Source organism: Trachurus japonicus, chromosome 10, assembly GCF_045865225.1.
Source record: "Trachurus japonicus isolate A0001 chromosome 10, Traja_1.0".
In the NCBI taxonomy this organism is placed as follows: Eukaryota; Metazoa; Chordata; class Actinopteri; order Carangiformes; family Carangidae; genus Trachurus; species Trachurus japonicus.
Window position 1 is genome coordinate 14,638,595 of NC_140916.1, and position 20,019 is coordinate 14,658,613.

Sequence of the window (20,019 nt, forward strand, 5' to 3'; positions counted from 1 at the left end):
AACATGTCACGGTATAAGACTGGCTCTTCATACAGACAGACAGACAGACAGACACATAGGCGTTCTTCTACTGATACTGATAGACTGTTTACAAGGCGTCAGTTCACTTCTGGGCCCATAGATCCAAATCCCCAAAGGGCTGCAGCAGTGACACATGATGGATAGGCCGCCTTTGGTCAAAAAACCTCCTAAAAAACACACCCCCACCTCCTCAGTCCTCCACACAACCCCTTTTCTCTGTGTTGTCACTAAACAGTCACTTTAGTGGCGTGGACCTGAGTTCGAGGGGCCCTGTGACCCTCGGCTCGGCAGCTCCCGCTTCACACAGCCTGGCCATTGTCTCCTTAAGGCTCCGGGTCCCAGAGGGCAACATGTCTGTGCCACCCACTTGAGATCCAACAACAAGAGCACCTTCCATTTTTACATGCAGCACTCGAAGCCTCCACTTCATGTGAAGCAATCCTCTCACCTCAGGGGTGGCCAAGCCCCCCGAGGGCTAAAGATGCTTATCCAGGCCTGTCCTTTTTTTAGCTGAAAGATAATTCGCCCTTTGAAAGAATCCGTTTGTGGCATTTTCTCAGAGGTGCTCACTGATCACTGACAGAAAAGCACCGGCAACTGTATTGAGAGATAGTGGAGTGTATAGCGCCATTACCAGCCCACTTAGTAGTGAGGAGTAGTTATAGGAGTAATTCAAAATTCAATCTAATCGCAACATTCAGGAATAATTTTAAAGCAATGTGGGATAAGTGCCTGCGGAGATATTTCACATTAACAGTTAATGTGCGTGAGCTGGCAATCAAAACTGAAAGTGCGGCAAATATCCAGAACGTGCTGACTCCAGGTGCAACCCATGATAATTTATGACTATGGATTTGCGAGTCATTAAAATGTCCTATGGACGTGGATAAGAACGAGGGAGACATTGTTAAGCTGGCACAACGGGCTCAAACATTTGCACTCTGTTAGCTTTAATTGTCTTAGCTTGAAGCAAAGCCTGTAATGAAAATGTAACAGATGGTGTTTCCTCAGAGTGTATCAGTGGACTGTGTGCCGCCATGACGTGAGTGTATAAGCCAGTGGAGGATTGCCTTTTTTCCTTTTTCTTTTTTTTACATTCGGGGATGTGGAGCGAGACCTGGCAACACGACACGGGGCGGCAACAGTCAGGCGGGCATGCAGCGTTACAGCCACATGTGACTCAACGCAGGAAGCACTTGGCTGTTTACAGGAAGCGTTTGATGAAGGAATCCTGTGGATGTTTGAATTCGGTCACTGGTGACGACTTTTCCTGATTCCTGAGTCTTTTTTAATAATAACAGGCAGACATTCCTGAGATAAGTGAAGCACGGATGATGGAAAAAGAAACATATCTTTGCATTTCCTGTGAGCCACATTTCCCTTTTGTAATATTCGTCAACCTGTCCTGCAGGAATCGTCAACAGGTGGCCTCTCAGCTGCGGCTAAATTAATCCCCTGATCTCAGACAAAGATTTGCTGCATTATTTACTGTATTCACAATTAACGTGTTTCCTGTTTGTCATCCGCTTCTAAATAAAGCTGCTGATTTATGAAATGCTAATGAAGTGTGCGGATGTTTGTTTGTATTGTTGTTTTGATGATTGAATGAGCGGTGGCAGCCCACTCCTGTTGTTGTTGTTGTTGTTATTGTTACTGTTGTGGAAGAGTGAACTCCACACTTCTGCAACCCGTTTCCATTTCCCGAGCATCCATCAGACGCAGCGCACCTTTTATTTATTAAAATGGAAAACAAATCAAATCTCCATCTTGATAAGAGTCACAATCAAAGGCTTGAGCGAATGCAGAATGTCAAAGGAGATCAGGTTGTGGTTGCTAATTAGCGTCTCTGGAGGGATCAGCAGTGGGAGAAGAAAGTGTCACATCTTCATTAGGACATTTCAAAGTCAGTGTTTTCTTTTTTTTTGTGTGTTTTTTTTTGAGGAGATGAGAAAATCTGAGCAGTGTTTTGCTTGTCTGAAGCTTTTAGCATATGTGATCCTCCCCTCAGGCGGCCTGTGCTTGATATCATGAAATGTCAAGAATCAGAGGCTTGGTGGATTAATTTATCGGCCTTTAATCGTGACATTATCAGCAGCACAGCAAATTTAGCTGAGAAATGTTCGGGGGCACACGTCAAAGCCTCCTAGAAGATAGGGCGGCAATTTTCTGTCAGTTTGTGGTTCTCATTCTGTCGTATTGCCTCAGAGAAACCACACACATACACTCAATTTCTGTAATTTCATACTTCCATGAATAGAGTTCCTAGCAATCACTGCTTTTGCTTTCGCCCTGAAATGCAGCAGTTAACAATTATCTCAAGCATTTTCTGCCAAACACATATTTTTTAGTGCAGATAACACAGTGAATCATTAGGTTTCTGTCTTTTTTTGGAAAGAAATTATGACAAATAAGTCGTCTGTTTATCCCTAATATGAGCACCGGCTGGGGTTTATCTCCTCTGATGTTGGACAGACTCTGAACTCAGTCATGAACTGAGAGTAATCACAAACCCTTGACATCAGAGCGCTGCCGACCCAGAGAGGGAAGTCATTTACACAATGCTAATCACATAAATATACATTTACCCCTCATCTTTCACCCCTTCTACTGTCTACTGTGACAGATTCATCCTCTGTAGTGTAATTTGGAAAGCGAAATAACCACAGAAATTATAACATTCATCCTCACAAGCTTCCAAATAGTTTTCACCACTGACTGCTCTTTTTTTTTCTTGTTTTTAAATTGACCAGGCAGATAATCCTCAAGGATCATATGCTGCCGTCCTGTTGCGTGCGTCTCTCAGACAGTTGTCTCTATAATCAGTCCAACATGGCTCATCAGTCTATGGAAACAAAGTGGCCCGTAGATCGGGGGGAAGATGTGTTTGTGAGATGATAATTCACTGTAACCGCCCACAGATGAAAAGGCAACTTTATTTCCAGAGAGTTCTTTTCAGCAGGAGTTTTATTAATCATAATATCCCTGTCAGGTGACTTCCATTTTAGCGGATTAACAGGCGCAGAGGGCAGATTTTTATCCTGTGATGTTGCACCTGCAGGGACGAGCTTTGCACAGAGCTCCAAATCATGAAACGGTTCTGCTTTAGTGTACGTTTGTCACTGGGTTTTTTTTTTTTGCGGCAAGAGCTGGATCGCACTCAAAGAGCATGCACAAAACACGCTTCACACCCTCATAAACCTGTCAAACTTAGATTCTCCACAGATATTTTAAAACAACAAATAAGGGATGTCTTTTGAAATCGTCTGCACTCTGCGCCGTCTTATCAGTGCGAAAAATCTAGAGGGTTTTTCTCCAGGTGGCAGGTGATCCCAGCCCTGCTCCTGACATCATCCTCAGAGCTCTCTATGTTTCACTGCTACTGCTGAATGCCTCTTCAATACCCAGAAAAACCTTCTTGAGTGTGGCTCTCGCTTTTTAAATTTGCTGTACTCGTCGATGTGTATGGGTATGTGCTGCAGAGTGGGGAATCAGTGGCAGCGCGCCAGCTTTTCACACGCTCGCATGCACATAAAAATACCAATCTTCTAGTCCCTGAGTGCACTATTCTTCAGGAGTGTTTCTTTTTCTCAGCGTGCAGAAGATACGATGATCATCCAGCCTTCCTTTATTGTAGCAGAGGATCAAACGGAGTCAAAACACACTACTGTAAATGGAGGAGCTCTTGTATCCAAAGTGGGTAACTGCTCTCTTCCCCTCTCATATTGTTGTAATTATCAGAGGTGTAATCTGTCTGAACAGTGGCACGCAGTTTGGAAATGGCTGATTTGTTTCTTATGGTCCCTGTTTTTTTTTTATTTTTTTGTGAACGCTGGGGACTGAGCATGCTGCAGCTTGGTCGTGCTGACATACAGCGAGACGGAGAAATGTGACTTGACAGATGAAAGATAAGGAAATGTTTTCTGTGGGAGAAGACAGACTCTGAAAACAGACATGAGGTGTCTTTGAAAGCTGACAAAGCCTGAGTTCTGTGCTGTGAAGTGAAGGAGCTGAAGATCAACGTTTGCCAGGACCCGGCTCGGTGAACCTTTCACTAAATTCACTTATTTCTTCCGCCTCGATACAAATTGCGGGATGTTTTAAAAGGAGTGCACCTTCAAATAACAGTTCACTGTTGATATAAAGACACAGTTTTTCTCTGTAACAGAAGAGCCTGAACTCTTAAACCCCTTTTGTGCATGAGTGTGCCCCTCCCCTCGGTTATTATACGTATACGTGTATGTCGTCGACACATTCTTTAGGACACAATAACTCCAAGACAAAACCAACAATCTCACACCCAGACTACAACTTCCAACTATAGAAAACATGATCTGATTACATGTTGAAGCAATGATGCATATTGCATACTACTGATCCTTGAGATCACAATATCCTAATATTCCTGTTACTGTTGACAAATCCATGAAAAACCTAAGCCAAGTACACGTTAGTCCACATCTCAGTGCTTTTCCAACTTTCACACCTGGTCTGTGGTGACCTTGGAGGAGAGAAAGCTGGATAGTCCACTGTGGGGAAAGCCATCATCACTCTTCACTGTGTTGCACCATTTCATTTTATTTTACCCTCCTCCGTCAGAGTATAAACTGCTTCATGCAACATCAATGGTATGCAGACAGTTGAGACAGGCGTACAGGATAGATCTTTTGAATAAACGGTGTGAATTTATTGTGCTGTTAGCAACTGAGCCCGGAGAGCTTTCCCCCCCCTTTAATAATTCAATAAGGAGAGATCAGTTGGAAGTGTATGAATATTTAGTGAGGTTGCAACAAAGAAAAGTTTTAGACTCTGACGGTATGAAGCATCTTCATTACGCCTAGGCTCAAATGAAATTATAAAATAGGACAGGATTCCCCTTCAGACTGTTGTGGAGGTGGTGTAGAGCCAGCGAGATGAGGTTGATGAAAACTTCCAGATGAAATCCTGGAGATGAAGGCAGGTTGCACAATAGTGGGTCTAAAAGACAGGATGGCAGAAGTGCAAAGGTTTCAAAAGAACAGAAACCAGGGACTGGTTGGTGTGGAGAGTGCAGAAAGAACATTGGTCAAGCATGGTGACGTCAAAACTGTGAATTTGACAGCGTGGGAAAGCCAAAGTGACACAGAAAAATAGAAGAGAAAGAAACAGCAGACAAGTCACCCATAGAGGAATAAAAACAGAGCACGATCTTTCTTATTGAACTTTCACCAGACGTCCATTTGAATGAAACGATGTACTGCGTAATGAGAACAAAATGTCAGGAGGAATAAACAGGCCAGCACAGAGAAAATATACAGAAGCTTAGGAGAGTATATGTGTGTTGGCAATTAGACCTGCAGCTGCAAAAGCTGACCAGCTAGTCCTGTGAGTAATTACTATACCAAGCTTCTCACATACTGTACTGTACTGTAAGAAGTGTGGGTGACTTTCACTGTGCCACTTCCTGTGTGTTGCCAGGCCTTAATTCTCATATGCCTTAAAGATTGTGAAGGAATTTATATGCATGAATCACTTTTTATCGACAATCTGCGAATGGGGTCTAAATTTAAACAATTAGACCTTTCTTGAGTTTCCTGGTTGTACTGTCTTACATAGACTTACATAGACATATCTTTTTATTTATTTATTTAAAGGTTTAATAATCAGGGACAATGCACATTAACAAAATGTTTTATGTTTACAAATGTAAATATGCCAGAATTAACCAAAAGACTATTTTACATTTGTCCCTGGACTGATGTTAAGTAGTCACCCTAAAAGAGAATAAAATGATTTAGTTATAGACATACATATCCCGGATATGATCAGATTTTTGAGTATCCCGTTTTTGTGTTTGTGCATGTAAACATCATATCTCAGTTTCAGAAACCAGGATATGGCAGTATCCCATTTTTGAGAAACCCGGTTTTGCTACCCGGAGAGCAAAAGGAAACAGGATACAGTGACAATTATACGCCTTACTGTATCCCGGTGCCACTATCGTCGACATATGTGACGCAACCTTTTATATTGTACTTTAGGAGTGATATAATTGTCAGAAAGCGGATACTGGTATTTATCCTGTAAACAGGGATATGAATAACCATGTTTCTCTATGTTCATGTGAATGCAGTATCCCGAATATGATCATAACGGGGATACTCTCCTACAGTACTGAAAGTGTGCAGTGTAAGCATCAACAAATGTCCTGCACCAAGCACAAGACAGACTCTCAACACAAACTCCACAAAGGCTCAAAAAAACAAATAAAAAACCTTTTTGTCAAGTGAAGCCCATCTGGCCAAACAGAAAAATCAGGGTCAACATCGGCTCATAACAATATTTTGCTTTATAAATCCTGCTTAAAAGAAAAAGACTAAAACTATATGGATAATCAGTTATAGTCTCACATTACAGTTAGAACACAGTCATGTTCAGTCTCTTGTAGTCTGACTGGCCATCGGGAATATCCCAATAAACCCTTGTGGGCTGCTGCATCAAAAAAAATCCATAAAGTTTATATCACCCCTGTCAGTCTCTTTACTGCCCTCCTTTGTGTGCCTGTCATTCAGGGAGCGTATGAGACCGTGTGCTTGTTCCAGTGGAGAAGTCCAGGGCGTCACGCTGCGACAGGAAGATGCTCGTTACATGCGCTCTTAATCCAATTCAAAAACAACACATTGTCTGATAGCAAGCAACCCTGTATCCTTGAGTTGGATCTACCCAAACTGGATTTCTTTCCCTGTTCAACTATCCCATCACTGTTTTTGGCTGATGCTCATAATGTTTGCTCATGCCTATGAACTACTGACTCCAGTTTACTTAACAGCCACTGGTGCCTTTAATAACAAGGTTTTCTTAATGTGACATGTACAGTACAACCCTCTAAGACACAGAATTGCAAGATTGCATGGGAATATCTAATTAAACATTCAATATGTTATGGTTATTATGGATGGAGATTGAGTTCATCTTGTATGATTTAATTTTTCCATACTTGCCCATATTGTAATGGCATACTGCTTCTTAAAGCTGGACAACTTTGAGGTACCACTAGAAAGAAAAAAAGGAGGAAAAAGAACCTCCAGCCAACTGGAGCAACTCCTTCAATTGAATGTGAGCAAGTAAAGAAAAGTGAGGGTTACTTAAAGAACAAAGCGGGGAAACTCTGGCAATGTTTTGAAGTCACTGTTCTTTTGTCTCTTATCAGTCTGTAAAATTTCTCTTTGATGTCTTGTCACCTTTTCCCCATCATAAATTCTCTTTGCTCTTTTCCAGGGAGAAAAACTCCTCAATCCTTCATTCGAATACCTCCCCTTTTTTTATTTTTCTGATATGTGCAATCATAGTAAATTATTCATGGTTGCATAGACTATAAAGTTTAAGCAGATCTGGTGACTATTTCCCCAGCTGCTATTGTTATGAACAAAAAGAGGAAAGGGGTACGAAAAGGCAAGTTCATTAATGACACGTTATGTTTTATGGCGGACTTGGAGCTGAGAGTATCCTGAGCATAATTTGTTTCTGTTTTATGTGAGCCACCCCGGTCTCCACCTGCCTCACTTGGGGTAGATGAAGGGCATTTCTCAACATGAGCTTGGAGACCCATTAAACAGGCTTTTATATGTACCTCAATGAAATGCAGATGGAGAGCATCTGACAGCTGAATGAAAGCTCATATTCCTGAAAATCCTTTCACTATTATTTGGTTTATTTACTTGACAAATAGTAATATACAATAATTATGGGTGGTACTGAAAATCAGATTGCAAAAGTAGACTAGTTTGTGAGGCTTTCTGCCAACAAACTCGACTACTTGCCATTAAAAAAAAAGAAATACGGTTGTTTCTTTATGCTGTGACTATTTTAAAGAAGTTAAATACGACTGTGAAAAGAGATTGAAAGAAGAAAAATAGACAAGAAGGACAAACAAAAAGGGAAACGGAGCCAGGGAAGGATATGCTGTCCTTTGTACTTTTGGCATGTTGGCAGCACTTGATGAATGGACGTCTCTGAAGGAACCGCGTCTCCTCACAGGGAACGCCTGACCCCTCTCGGTTACGTAGCAACTAGGCGTTTGGTGTTAGGAATTGTATTTCACATCATTTTTATCTATGAATGCACACAGCCATAAATCTAAGGCAGACGTGTGCTCCATTATGGGAGAGGGATAACGTTTTCTTAACTCTTTCTGTCTTAACTCCCAGTCTTATGTTTGGGGTCAATTGAACAGTTCCTGCTATTTGGTTTCACTCTGCCACATTGTTTTTCTGGCATTAGATCTGACACAGGCCAACAAATGGCTAGTGCCTCAGTATAAACTCTCCCCACCGACACACAAAAAACACATGTACACACACAACCACTCTGGCATATCAACACCGAGAGGCTGGAGTCTTTCACACCAGAGCCAAGCCTTTTAGCGCTGTGATGTCAACACATAGCTACATACAATTAACACATTTTCACTGTAACAAATCACCAAAACATTTGTTGGAAGACATCTAAAACAAAGTCTGAAAATCCCCCAGATAAATTACACTTTTTTTACTCTTTCTTTCTCAAAACTCTGACTTTTAGTTCAGCTGCTTCAGGGAACCTGAAAGTAATTTAAAAAAAATGTTTTGTGGCTGTTTCGCAGCACGTTAGCCACCCCACTGATTCTACCAGCTTTACATTTCCTGCGTTCACTTATTATGCTGTGCTGCTGTAATCAAAATTTTATAAGATAAACTTTGATAAGAAAAACTACAAAAGCATGAGGAATGTAAAAAAGCACATTAAACCTGCTTTGTCATATTGATTAGAGAACTACAATCAGATGAAAACAGCCCTGAAATGAAAAGCACACTTCGGACGTCTCCAGTTCTGAGATAGCCATTCATCTCTTTGATGTCGTACAGTTATGAGTGTGAGACTGATGACCTGGTATTCGTAGTCCTCTGCAGGCTGGTATGTATCTGGCTGTACTGTATGTTGGCGCCTGGTTCTCCTGCCTCGGGTTTCAGATGTTTTAGACATTTAACATTCTCACCAAACTCTTACAGCACACTAAGCAAATGCGAATGGACCCATAGAAACATGTTGTTCCTCCCCATGTCCTCCCCAGTCTGCAGCGTGGATGACGGTCAGCCCAGCAACATGTAGGAATCACAGCCATATTGGGCATTGGTGCATCTCACACTTTACACTGGATGCCAATAATGCCACAGTGACAGTGTAGGGAGAAGTAATACCCCAAGCTGGATTTATACCTCAGCATTAAAAGTTATGCCATCGCTTCTTCAAAAACATAACTTCACATCAGGGCTGCAGCTTTGACAGACAGAAGTGGGAGCAGTAACAGCTGTGATTGGCTGCTTGCATTTTCTCCTACATGCTTCTGATGCCAGTGGAGTTTGTTGAGAGTGAAGACAACAAGACTGTGAGTTGTCTTCTCTCCGTCAAAGTAACAGACAGCTAACAAAGTGATTACACCGCACGCCTTCTGCTCACCTTGACGGCAGCTGAAGCTGGCACATGTTTTGCATGCTGTTATCATTCCTGCTGTTCATTCTGAACATTAAAATAACCCTGACTAATGTGTTTATAATGCAATAGATAGAGATCAAAATCCACCTGCTCTTCCCCTGTGCAGAAATGTATTTGAAGCTGACATGAGGTTTCAGTCTGAGTCAGTCAAATCAAGTGGATACAGCATGTTTCTGTTTGTATTATCTGTTGCAAACCCACAGCAACTCAACAACGGGAAACAAAGAGGGAACTTTGTACCAAAAACTAAAAACCTTCTTACCCTGTTTTAACCATAGACAAATAGTTCCCATGTGATGTGTAGACAGCAAGAACTTATAAAGCATCAATATTAGGATTTTTAAAAAAAACTCTGGGGGTTTGGTTTTGTGAAATTAGCAATAACACAACATTAGGCCTGCACGATTAATCTTCATTGTCATCGCGATGTCAACACGCAAGATATAAACACATCGCAAAAAGGTCGCCTGACCTGCAATGAATAAGTTTTATTTACATCGATCGTCATATTTGTTCTGGCACAACTTCTCATGTTTAGTCAACTTGGAGTTTGTTAACAGCGTGCAAGCTTTCCACTCTGCTTCTTCTCTGTTTTTGGTGTACTTGTGTGGCAGTGTTACAGCACCACTACAGGCCTGGTGTGTGTACTGCAGCTTATTGAGTCATTTTCAGAAAGACACAGGAACCGTATGGTTAATATTTGCTTATTTATCGTCATTGCGATATTTAACAGTGTCATCACACATCGAACATTTTGCTCGTATTGTGCAGGCCTACACAACATGTATATATCATTTTGTATACAAGTTGTATAATTGCTTAAGTTTATAGTTAGATAAACAGAGCATGTTTGGTAGAACTTGGTTTCCCACGGTGGTTATACTATAGCTGGGAATTAAACCCAGAGTCAGTCGAATAGAAGACACGTCACCCACTCGCTACACAGATCCTTACAGTCACCATATTATTTATACCACCTGTGTATGAAGTGTTTTTTGTCAAACTTAACATGATCTGTTTGTGCTCATTCAAGAAAAGTCTTGTTTCTGAAGTGTTTTGTACCGGCGCATGAAGTAAACACTCAGATTTGCTTATGCGAGTACATTTTCTGTCAACACTTCTCTCATAAAAGACAAACAAAACAAAAAAATCCCCAAATATGTTTGCCCTAGTTCTATGACATATTTCTCTTGGACCACTGTTTGCTGCTGAGTGGTTCAGTATCGGTGGGTCTGGATTTCAGCGCCACCACCGACGCTCTCTGACAGCTGATCAACCCGGTGGAGGTGGCAAGGTGACTGAGCAAGCCTGGGAAAATGGCAGATGATGCTCGGCGCGGTGACCGACATGGGAGCACATTCCCCTCTCTCTGATCGCCACTTCAGCTGGTTTAAATGAGCTGAAGCGTTTCACCCTGCTCGTACTGATGTGTTTGTGATCAGACACCTCGGTGCTCACTCATTATCTGGACACTGAGCCTGCTCTGCACCGTGGGAGGCTCTTCAGCTCAGATAAGGCTGGTATGCATGCTCAATGTTTGGTGTGACTTTAAAGCAAACAGTGCAATGAAAGTGATGCTGCAGTTGTTGAAAAACCTTGTTTTCCCTCATTTTAGTGGGAGGTTTTCTAATTTATCAGTCTTTTCCAATAGATAAAAATACTACTAAAAAGAAACAGCATGTAGCCTAAGCAAAAGAATAAAAGGCATCATCTTGAGATTTCTGGGGAAAAAAAAATCCCCATTCGACATCATTCAGATGTGTGAAATAAGCTCTGTTTTGTGGTTTTGTGACACATTTTCTACCCATAAGTTGTTTTCACAGTGTGCCTCTGTGGGTTGCTGAGATGATTTGTTGCAGTACATGAAAGAAATGGGGCTGAGCCGGTTTCTGCAGATGTTTGTTCACCTTGGTACCGCTTCAGAAAAAAAAAAATTCTCAGAGAGAGTGCTCTCTCTGTGGTTGGCAGTTTGTGAATTAATTGATTTATTTGGTTTGGGAAGACTGCACGCATCACATATTTTGGAGCAATCAAATCAGCAATTATGTGCCTTCAAATTTCATGTTTGCATCCAGCTGTGACAGACTCAGCTGTCCTCAGAGAAGTCTGGCTGGATTTGACGTGTGTTGTACAAGGCTGATTGCCTGGCATCATGACTAAAGATAATGCAAATTTGTTGACAAGATAGAAACACTGTTAATATTATTTAAATACAGCATATTCTGTCATATATTTAAAGATAAAATTATCATCTTTCACCAGTTAAACCATAATAATGTCATTACTTCACATACAGGACTTGGCGATTAAGTGTTAAACGTCTGACAATCTCCTCTCTGCTCTCCAGCTCGAGGAAATAATATGCGCTTTGGGGGAAAACACTGAAGCAGCTGTGAGGAGCAAATCAAGAAAATAGCAGGAGATGTAATATGTTCTGTATTAGATTACATGTAGGAGTGGCACTGTGTATTTTCTTTACTGTACAACATGGACAATATTTTTTAAAAATACGTTCGGACAAGTGAAAGCTCTGTGGAGAAGACAGAAAATTCATCTCTGGTGTCAGTTTTACCGAGGGAAGACCCTGACTTTTATTTATACATTGTTTAAGATAACGTGTTGAGTTTTTGGACCTAAAGTAGCACAATGGAGCAACACTTATATAGGATTACATGAAGACCACCGGTTTCAATTACTGACCTTGTTAGCAAATTCAAAACAGCTCATTGGTGCAGTTGTTAACAAAATGTCACAACATGGCTGCTGTGTTCTACCAATGTGAATGAATGAATGAAGAAAGGTGTCTAAAATGAGAAAAAAATTTATAAAAAATATAAGTATCATCAAATCATAATATGCACAAGTTCGAAAAAGCAGTAGGAACAAGTTGACAGGAAAACAGAGTGACTTCATTTCATTTCATGTGATTTTGAGCTTCCACCCATCTTGGTGATTGGATGCTTCTTGCCAAAATGTACCTTGGGAGTCGTATTAAACTTCTCCCCAGACATTTTTACTTACTCATGCAAGTACTTTTGACATTTTATCAAAGCACCAGATAGTTTAGAAGTTTAATATTTTGTGCTGATGATGGCAGAGTTTCAGGCTCAGCTTCACTTTGTGTTACACTGTTTATAGAAAAATGACTGCGACTTTTACTAATGGAACCAGGGAAAAACTCCCATAAAACTGTTGACAGGACGCCCTAAACTGCAAAGTCAACTTATATTGAATGTATTATGAATCTTTAAAAAAAAAAGAAAAAAAAGAGGAAGTAATAATTGTATATATTCCTACCTAACTTATTTCTGTGTGAGACATCATTTCAGTGTAAAATCTGTGGGACTTTTTACACTAACAGTATGAATGAGCAGTTGCTTGAACATTTTTCATTTGAATAATGTGTCATGTTCGCAGAATACGTCTATAAATATGATGCAGAGGAGAGTTAGCTAATGCTTCTTACCTTGAAAGTTTAAAGCATGCTACCATCCAGTCCATCCAACTGGCCACTGCAATGGTGAATTAAACTGTCGTTTGAAACACTGGCCAAATGTGAATGTGGGTAAATGACAGACCTCAGTTTGAAGCTATTAGATGGATTGAGAACTGGTGGTGGTGGTAATGTGCCAGGAGATATATCAGTATGCCAAACAGCAAAGAAGAGTAAGAAGGACTGTATTTCAGAAACACTAGTTTCAAAATATTCTCATCTTTTGTAAAGGTATTTAAAAGTGGAAATATATTTTATGGCGTTGTATTGCTTTATTATTCCTAAGCCTTTATTTATGACCCTTTGTCTTATTTATGCGCATGTAAACACGAGTGTCAACAAAACTTCACAAGTTCCCTTTAGATGTCGCACAATTTCATAATGTTTAACTATTTATTACAGCACATATTGTATTTATTATTCATTTACCAAATTTCTGCAAGTTAAATGTACTCAGTCTAGTTTTTATTCACATGCTATGTAGCTGAGAGTTGATCACACACTCTTTCCACAGTTTTTCAAACATTTTTTCATGGCCCATGAAGAGCACTGGGGCTCTCATGCACGTTTCATACTCTTCCAAAAATCTCCACTCACCAAGAACAGTAGCAGTGTGTCAAGAAAGGCAGAGTGGAAGAAAACCTGATCAGGATGTAATCAATGTGGGTTCAAAATACAAAATTGAACACATGAATACATTCATTAGGTCAGTATATGTCAGCATAACTTTGTGTGCAAGGAAATTGCACAGGGTATCTTTAAGGTTGAATATGAAAGATAAAAATGCCTTCCTAAAATTATCCATGAAGAACTTGTTAGTTAGTATTGATCGAAGGAGCTAAGCTGAGGTTTCCCTGTTGTCTGATTCAAAATCTCTCTGCTGCTTTAACGCTCAAGCAGGTACGGCATCACATATAACAGCCCAAGGGCAAACAACGATGGGGGTGGGTGGACAAAACTTTGGTGTGGGCCATCTGTGTGCTATTTAGTCCAGTCCCAGCAGTCATGGCTGCTTAATTCAAAAACTGTCAGGGAGTGTCATTAGGTGCAGCCATTTAAAAGCCTCAGATTTCATTAGCCACAGGAAGGGCCACATTACCCTCAGGATTAATGTCAGGTTTCGTGGTTCAGTGCTACAGCGGTGGGTTGCATTAATGTGACTGGGTTGACCCTCTTGTTTAAATACACCCCAACTCATTAAGCATTATGTAGACCAAGAGCAGCCCTTAAATAGCCCATGAATTATGGACACTTTGTACATGCAGGATTCTTTTTTGCACCTCAAAAATCTCAAAAAATCGCCCACCACTTCCTGTGCAGGCTAAGATTCAATCACCGAGCACTAAATCTCCAGCTGAAGGGAGTTACAGTACAGTATCTGCCATTCTCCACAGCCAAATGTTTTGTTTATACTCGGTGAGGCAGCATTGCTCCCAGTGTTGCATCATCATGGCTGTTTCATAACAAGTTGCGCTCCACAGTGTCTTGATGATGTGAGGTGGGCGGTGTGTGTTGTAGAGGTGACGCCATACTGAAACATGCCAGGAACTGTCCTGTCAGGAAGCTGAAGCCACAAGCCCGCTATCTAGAGGAAGACACATAGAGCTGAGTCATCACAGGCATCATCATAGTGAAACGTCCAGAAAAACGATAACTCGCAGAGGATGAGCCGAGTCATCCCTCTTCCTGCTTTAATTGGGCAACACGGGCCCTTCGGCAGCCAGAGAAATACAGAGACCGCGGGTTGTGTTTGTTAGTCGGTCTTAAATTTCAGCAGCTCAACTGCATTTTCTTGCAGGAGGTTTCGGTATCATATTTAACTTCCCTCGCTTTAATAACGAACATGAAACTGTCAGTACCGGTGAAGCAAACAAGGCTTAATGGAGCAACGTGCAGCGTTTTCCGCAGCGTTGCTACATCATGTTGACATCTTTCCAAGGCTGGAGGCTGTGAATGTAATACATTCTGTCCTCCAGAGGGGCGGCGGGACTGTTTGTTGGGGGGTCACGGAGCCCCTGTGTTTCATCACTTACCTATTCATCACAATGTCACCCAAGAGCCTGCGTGTCAGTGTGTGACTGTAGTGTGCTTTACCAGGTGTGAGAGCGGTCTGAATTTTCAGGGCTCTTAATCAGGAAATGATCGCAACCGGCTCATGATTCATGGTGTGGTCTGGTTGTCACACTATATATGTTGAACTGCAGAAGCAGCATCTTATGGTTGAAATTTATACTCCTGCTCCTGAGAGCTGTATCTGCACCGATGGGATCTGTTTCCTCTGCAGTGTGTGAAGGCCTGAGCTCACTTTCCAGAGTTTTTGACAGATCTCAGGAGGCAGAACAATATAAATGTTTGAAAGGCAGTTTGGACTCAATTCCCTTTCATCTTCCTCCCTTCACACGAAAACCTGCAGACTGTTTTCTGTGTCAGCCAGAGGGGGTTAGACCTGTGCGCAGCAGCTACGGTACCGCCATACCGCTGACTTGGCAGTGAATCCATTTTTTGCAATTAACACTTTGTTTATTCTCTCACACTAGTGCCCAGTGGGCTCTGAAGTAAGCACATAATCCTTAAAGTGGTTGGGGGCATCACTGTGTAATGCCCTTTATTACTTAAGTGCAGCTCAACATCTCTGTTGCAGTGGAGGATGTTTAAAAAAAAGAAAAAAAGATGCAGTCAATGTTGGACTTTAAATACCTTGCAGCCTGAAGTTCTTAACACTGAAGTCGGCTATTTAGGTCATTTACTTTGTTATATTTTATGTTCATAATATGAGGTTTTTATTGTTTTCATCAGAAAACAAAGCTGTTACCTTGTGGATGATGATTCCAGAGCAGCTGCTGCCTCATTGACTTTTTCAGGCATTTGTCCTCAGGGTTTTCTGCACAGGGCAGTCATTAGGTACAGTAGCAAGATGCCAGTGATATTTGTGTTGACTGCTCCCCGTGTTGCCTTCAGTGTCAGTGCACCTTGCCACTGGCATATTTTATGACATGCAAGTGCACAGAGGAAGCAGTTACCATCCCAGGCGGCTGGACTTAGGATTTTTTTTTGTTAACCGCTCTGATCGGAGTAGCACAGAGCAGAAGAACTATGCAAGATATATATGTTTAATTTTTACTGTCATTCAACAGCTTCAGACTCATTTTGATGTAAGATAAATGACTTATAACTTGTTAAAGGGAGAGTGGAGGCTCTCCGCTGCTGGAAACCAAACCTGCGATCAGAGCCTCCGACCCAGTGTCACTGCTCTCGTCTCTGTGCCACTGCGAGTCCGCGACACAAACGTAAACATAGATGGCGGTTGCATGATTTGGCAGGTTGACTAACAGACAGGACATCCAACCAAAGCTGTGTGAGACTAATTTGATTATAGGACAAATTGACCCCTGCTCCTTACAGAGATGACCAAATCACTTATGTAATCGATTACTGTCTAATACTTACCAGATATACTCAGATTTTTATAATTTTGCCAAAAATGTGCCGCCTGGGATGGTAACTTTAACTTGGAAAGATCCGTTTTTTACAGCTGTGTGATTTTCTTTCTCTTCAGAATTTCATGCTGAATATGGATTTGATCATGTAGCTGAATGAATTACTACAAAATAAATGGACCCGATCACCTGCTGAAGCTGAATGACAGATCCCGACTCACTTCTTGACTTCATGAATATACAGTAGTAACGTCATGTTTTACATTAGCACGCGTGCGTGGCGTAGTTCTCAGGAATTACATACATGTTGTTAAAACTGTATAGAAGAAGCATGAACCCTGTTTGAGTTCTTCACAGACTTACGGCTTTTTGAGTGAGTAGGTCACAGTGTTCCTCATAACTATAGAATATATAGTTTTAAAATACATGTTGTAAAAATAATTCATGACTTCCCATATGGTTACCCACACTCCATCTTAACATCAAAAACTTGTAAACTGGGGTGAATTAGACGGTACTGTACCGTATGTTGCTTTACATAATCTGAAGCATCTCATTCAGTGTGTGCTGATTAGATATCCACCTTATCCACTGCTCATAGGATCCTCCAGTTTATAGTTTGAAACTCCACCTTGCTGAATATAATCAATACACGGTCATCTTCCTTCAGCAAGTTTATTCAATCATAACTCCTTTGTTATTGCCAGAGTAGAGGCTGAAGTGGAGTTAAATATAACAGCAGCAATAAAGTGCTCTATTATTTGATGTATGTTTTATGTCTGTAAACTGTTAATAGACTGGGAAAAGACAATGTTGTGAATAGGAAGGACCTTGACCCACTTTAGACAACAAAGCTGCGCCGTGGGAAACGAGTGAAGGATAATTTAAAATAGAGGTGAGATGACAGAAATACAACCAAAAGCCAACAATGCTAGTATTTTTTTACTTGTACCATCTGAAGGCGTTGCCCTACAATTCATGTACTGTTCACTACAGTGGAAAAAGCCTAATGATGACTACACTTAAGTGTGAAGAGCTTATTGAGTTTTCCCTAGGAAACGTCCCCAGTGCATCGTTGGGAGCTGTGCTGTAGGCATTCACTGCAGAGACTCCAATTACTGACCAAGTCCCACTTGGCTGGCTTCTAACTGTGACCAGCAAATTAGAAAGAGAGAAAGAGTGGGAGAGAGAGAAAGGGGCAGAAAAAGCATTTATAAAGGCAAGACGAAAGTTTTTGGTTGCAGTGCAATGCAGGCCTACAGGAAGCCAAAAAAGACGAGCGTCAAGCGGAGTTTAACAAGTGCATTGCCTGAGCAGAGGGAGAGATAGGCAGCTCTTTGTTCACGAGTTGGACACGCTCCAGAGGCATGCTTCATAGGATGTTCTTCGATAATCCAGCAGTGAGCAGCTGATTTATGACCTGCATTAATGTTCTGACTGAACTTCCTGAACAAAATCTTTTACCACAACCAAACTGTGTGGATAGAGAGAGAAATTGCATCTAACAAAATTGTGATTTTTTTTATTCCAGTGTGATGAGTAACACCTGTGGCGTCAAAGCCAAACTGAGATTCAAATTCACATTTGAATTGCTTTTCTTGTCCTAACATCATAGTAAATCAAAAACCTGTTGGATTTTGCACTGTTGTTTTTTACTGGAGGATATTGTGATGAGCATTTTTCATAGTTCAGCGTCACTTTGAATCCATCAATGGACAAATTAAGTGCCAGATAAAATAATTGCTAGTTGCTGCCATCTTTAACCACACAGGAAATCAATCATTTAACGCTGCAGGTTAATAACGCTGTGTCATGACTCTGTTAACATACAGAGTTGTTACGAGTTTATTTGCCATGTTTTGAACCACTTTTGTCTGTAGTGTCAATGAGCTGTCAGTGACTAAGTAAATGTTGAAATAATATTAATGTAACACCATTTAAGTCATGTCTAGAGAGATTCGGTGCAAAGTTTAAGCAAGGTATTCCAACTTCTTTCCTCATTCTGTTGTCCTATCAAAATAATTAAACCAGCTTCCACTTCCCAGTGGATCACCCAGTTCACTGTTGGTACACTAACTATGCTACTCCCTGTCTGTATTTGCTTGTTGGAAATATGAGTTTACAGACAATTATGCTAACCTTAACCCTAAAACCTAGGAAAAGTAAAATAAACCCAAGAGGTCTGCCTGCTGTAATAGCAGTAAGAGGTCACAGTAAGATTTCACTCATGGAGTACGTGCAGATAAGTGCATGGTGTGATATCCGGCCAAAAGTGAGGATGATACTTCCCATCTTTGAAATGCTTCGTATGCTTGCAACATGTGGGAGTCACAGTGTTCGCAGAGTGAGGCATTAAACCACAGTTGTGATGAAGAATAGGATGAGAAAATGTTTCAGCCCCAGCAAACAAAACCAATTATCTCGGGGTTCACAGGCCAAGAGCAGCTGCCAGTTGTAAAAGAAAACAGAGGACTGTCATCTTTTTTTCTTTTTTTTTCGTCACTGAATACTTTCATGGGATCCCAGGCACTTTCATCCCATAACTTATTTCTGTTCTACTGTTTTGACGTGATATTGTGTTTCCCAAGACAGGGGGCTTGTTCACTGGGGAGGGGAGATGGAGGAGTGGATGTGCCACATTTGACATTGAAGTAAGATTACTCTGTTCCCTCCAAGCAGACACACATTAAACAAGTGGGAGATCAGGGAAGCAGAAAGGCAGATGAGGGTGTGTGTGTGTGTGTGTGTGTGTGTGTGTGTGTTTGCGTGTGTGTGTGCGCACACTTCCACATGGGGCTTAAGAGGCAGAGAGGACAGCTGGTTCACTCATCACTACTTTGCTGTGTCTTGGGCTTTCAAAATCCCCAGGGACAGATTGTTTCTGCAGGAGATCTCCCCTGCACTGTACAATAACTAGTTAAAAATGGACAACAGGATCTTCTAATATAGCTCAAGATGCTTTCTATTTTTGTGCTATAATGGTGTAATTAAAAACACAACATTAGCCTGAAGATATTCATCATCACTCTGAGGACCGAAGCTAGAAATGGGCATTTTGCTTTGGCCTTTGGGATATTTCTTACTTTCCTAATAAATCTGGTCACAAACTAAAACGTTAATGCTGCTGCTGCTGCTGCTGCTGCTGCTGTGAAGCTTTCCATCTTCACCTGGCACAAACTACATCCAGCTCACAATGAAAACGGTGGCAGTCAGAAATTTTTAGCAATTTTTGTAACAATGGGTCTTTGATTTCACGGAGGGACAAAAGCACCTCGCAGATTTCATCAGCCGTAGCTGGCTGGCTAATTAACACACTGTTTCCAGCTGACTCGTGAAATGACAATCTTGTAAAAGGGTCTTAAATATGAACTGGATGGCTTCATGCATGATACTGAACCTGTAATGCTGAGGCAGAAGCTGCATGTCCACGGTAGAAAGTCACCACCATGAGGGAAGCAGCATTGATTATGCAGTACATTGCAGTGTAGAAGTAGTTGGTCCCTGTTTTGTAAATATGATGAGAAAATTGTAAAATCAGACATTTTCATCCTCACATATCCC